Source organism: Tachyglossus aculeatus, chromosome 19, assembly GCF_015852505.1.
Source record: "Tachyglossus aculeatus isolate mTacAcu1 chromosome 19, mTacAcu1.pri, whole genome shotgun sequence".
Lineage (NCBI taxonomy): Eukaryota > Metazoa > Chordata > Mammalia > Monotremata > Tachyglossidae > Tachyglossus > Tachyglossus aculeatus.
The window spans coordinates 12,149,726-12,153,857 of record NC_052084.1 but is presented as its reverse complement, the minus strand read 5'-3'; positions in this window follow the sequence as shown (position 1 = coordinate 12,153,857).

Here is a 4,132-nt window from a genome sequence, read left to right as displayed (position 1 = left end):
CCCACTAAATCACTGCTCAGATCCCACCGTTCTGTTTTTTTTTCCAATGGTATTTGGTAAGCGCTTACTATGCGTCAAGGCACTGTACTAAACTCTGGCAAGCAAACAGGTTGGACACAGCCCATGTCCCACATGGGGCTCACAGTATTAATCCCCATTTTACAGATGAGGTAACTGAGGCTCAGAGAAGTAAAGTGACTTGCTCAAGGTCACACAGCAGACCAAGTGGTAGGGTCAGGATCCTCCATATCCTCTGACTCCCAGACTCAGGCTCTTTCCACTAGGCCACGCGTCTTCTCAGGTTTGGGCCTTTGAGATCAACATGATTGAGGAAGCCTTCCCCCAGGGCAGTACAGGATTCCCATAATGCTCTGGGCACCGGGCCCCCCAACCACTAATCAGTAGAAATTGCAGGAGACCTAACAGTGTCACCCAACTCCAAATCCCCAAAACCTTGAAACTCCCATCTAGGGTTGGCCTTAACAGTTATCAGTTCCAAGCCATATTTTTATAGGAAACAAAGCTCTGGTCTTTCTCTGGCCTAGTGGCCAGTAGAAGACCAAGGTTATGGATGAAACATATGGAACTGGAGGCCACTAATCACAGTAACAATAATTGTAGTATTTGTTAAGTGCTTACCATGTGCCAAGCACTGTGTTAAGATACAAGTTAATCAGGTTAGGTACAGTCCCCATCCCATATGGGGCTCACAGAAGGAGGGAGAACAGGTATGGCACCCCCATTTTACAGTTGATGCAAATGAAGCATGGAGACGGTAACTGACTTGTTCAAGGTCACACAGCAGGCAAGTAGCAGAGCTAGGATTAGAACCCAGGTCCTCTGACTCCCAGGCTCGGGCTCTTCCTACTAGGGCATGTTGCATTACTACCTTTGTGCAGTCTGCAAAAGGGATTCAGCCACTGAAATAATGGGCAACGTCTGCCCTGAGCCATGCACACCCCGGAGGGAAATCTGCAGGAACATCTGAGGGCGGAACATTTGCCAGCCAAAGTCTGTTCACTCAGCCACGTCACTCTTGAGTGGTTTGACTGAAACACGATGAGGAGGGAGAACAGCAGGGCCAAATGCATGTAATGAAGTCTAAGATTTCAGCAAAGGTCATCCTGTGTTTGACTCCCAGACCACAGCCCTCTGAGAGATAACCTTGGTCAGGTGGGCACTGCTCCCCTGGAGGTTTTTCCTTTTGTTTTTTCCTCAAGAGCAGTGTTTCTGGGGCTCCTAAAGGCCCAACATGCACTGGACAGCGGAAGCTTGGAAGAATGAATGATGGCGCCATTGGGAGTGGAATCAAACGGTCGCAGTGGCGGCAGCAAGGCGCAGTGCTCCGATTCCACTTTCCGGCCCATCATTTTTGTTCGGAAAGCATAGTCTCGGTAGGATGATGAACAAGAGCGTCTTGGTGGAAATGATGTCAGGACAAGTCGTTTGTTAGTTTATTGGTGACAGGGGTCCCACTCAATGGCTCTAATAAAGAAGCAAGGCATTCTTATTTTGGCCAAGCGAGAGCACCTTTTCAACGTATTATTATTATTAATTATTATCCTTATTATTACTATTATTATTATCCAAAATTGATGGAGGACATGCAGATTTAACCTTCAAAGATGTGCCAGCATTTAAGGGTGCACGGGTTCCTCTGTTATTAAGGAAACAGTCAGCTATGCCAGAAAATGTATTTTCTCCATGGGGCTTGGGCAGAATGAGGTGTCAGAAATAGAGAACATTCCGATAATACACATCTTTCTAGATACAGGATGGTGCGATTTGGGAATGGTAATAAATGTAATATTTGTTAAAGGCTTACTTAATCCTGAGTGCTGGGGTAGACACAAGATAATCCAGTCCGGCACAGTCCCTTTCCCATATGAGGCCTCACAGTTTAAGTAGGAGGGAAGCCAAGTATGTAAGCCCCATTTTACAGATGAGGAAACTAAGGATTAGAGAAGTTAAGTGACTTGTCCAAGGCAGAGCCAGAATTGGAACCCAGGTCAACTGACTCTGAGGCGCATGCACTTTTCACAAGGTCATGCTTCTTTTCGAGAAACGGTTTGTGTGCACAGAATGAGAATTACCATTTGAGTTCTTCTTAACATGAGGTTCTGCATGAAGGTCACCTTTGCATTTTAGTAGGACTGACTGGCCCTACATATGAACATCTTTGATTGCGTTTTCAGGATTTTTAAAATAGTACTCTATGATAGGATCTACCCGAGGCAAGGTTGTCTAAAGACTATTGCATTATCCCCAAATCTTTTTTTTTTCACGCTCCTTTTCGGTGGCATGGAACTAAAGAAAATGTGAATGAGTAGCCTGGGTGTGTATCAGGTGTGATCCCTTTGTCAGCCAATCCTTTGTTTGGAAATCTACCCTCAGTCGAGCAGAAACTCAAGGCTGAAAACTAATGACTTACAGTTACTTTTCCAGGACAGAAGCAGTTCCCACATTAAGAAGCTACTGCCCCAAAAGAGCTGCATCATTTAATTCTTTCCTAAAATGCTTGTATTTGGCCAGGTAAACAAGGGCTTTGTGTTTGCTCTTCTCCTTTACGCTGGAAACTCCAGAAGGGCAGAGATAGTGTCTTTTCCGCTCACTGTAACTCAACCGAGTGCCTTGCAACAGATACTTCAATATGTATTTATTAATAAATTTGATCATCTAAATAGCTAATGTCTAATTCCCATTTCTCCTTCTGGCTAGGTCAATGCTGGCAAAGTGAAATAGAGAATTGAGACAATGATTCAGAAAATTCAAGCCAAAATTGCTTTTGCCTAAGATTTCCAGATCGTTGATGCCAAAGTGATCTTTTTTGCTTGAATGATCTGGGCAACTGACTCAATTTTCCCCTTCACTTGCATAGACTTTGCCCCTGAAATATTTTCTCTCCCATTTGTTTTTATGTCAAGTGGTTTTACTGAACCTGGCAGTGAAGCGGAAGCTATGTTGAACCCAGAATTGACCTAAGCTTCAAGGGTCCCATCATCTAAGGTAGGAGAATATTCTATCTCTACTTGTGCTTTATATTCAGTGGCACCTCTTTTCTGCAGTTATATCTAGTTTGAACGATGATATATTAAGTGAGGGACTCACATTTCATGCTGACATGCCTCAATAATATTTAATGTCAGAATTATACCCTGGTACTTAGGCTCCTAGAAAGATTACTAGAGTGATGCCTGGTAAAATGCATTTACTAAACCAGAATAATCTAAACAAGAGGGAGAGGAATTTTTAGATAGCTGGTTAAAAGAGTTATTTCAATTCCGAATGCTCTCATGTGTGATGAGTGGGGTTACTTGCTTCAGAAATCTAACTCTTCTTTTAAGTCAGAGAGCATTAGGTACATAGTTTGAGCTTTTCCCCACTTTCAAAGCCTAACTGAAAGCACATCTCCTCCAAGAGGCCTTCTCTGACAAAGCCCTCATTTCTTCTACTCCCACTCCTTTCTGCATCACCCTTGCACTTGGATTTGCTCCCTTTATTCATCCCTCCATAGCACCATAGCACTTATGTACATATCCATAATTTCTTGATTTTTTTATTATGTCTATTTTCTCCTCCAGACAGTAAGTTCACTGTGGGCAGGGAATGTGTCTGCCAACTCTGTTACATTGTACTTTCCCAAGTGCTTAGTACAGTTCTCTACACACTGTAAGTGGTCAATAAATACAACTGATTCAGTGCAATACTTGGGGTCCCCATTTCTAGGTTCACGCTTTACATTTGGAGCAAATCTCTACTTCTCAACATCTGCCACCCAAAATCCAATCCTTCTTTCAAGACTTTCCACTGAACATAGGACGTGAGTTTACACATGGTGATCTTCACCGCATCCAGGAAGACAGGAGAGCCTCAGTCCTGAGGCTCCTGGAGAACCTATGCCAAAGAAGATTAATGATAACTGTGGTATTTGTTAAGCACATACTGTGTGCAAGCACTGTACTAAGTGCTGAGATTGATATAATATAATCCAGTTGGATTCAGTCCCAGGCCTAAACAGGGCTCACAGTCTAAGTGGGAGAGAGAACAGGTTTTGAATCTCTATTTTACAGGTGAGCAGACCAAGGCACAGAGAAGTGAAGTGACTTGGCCAAGGTCACACAGCAGACAAGTG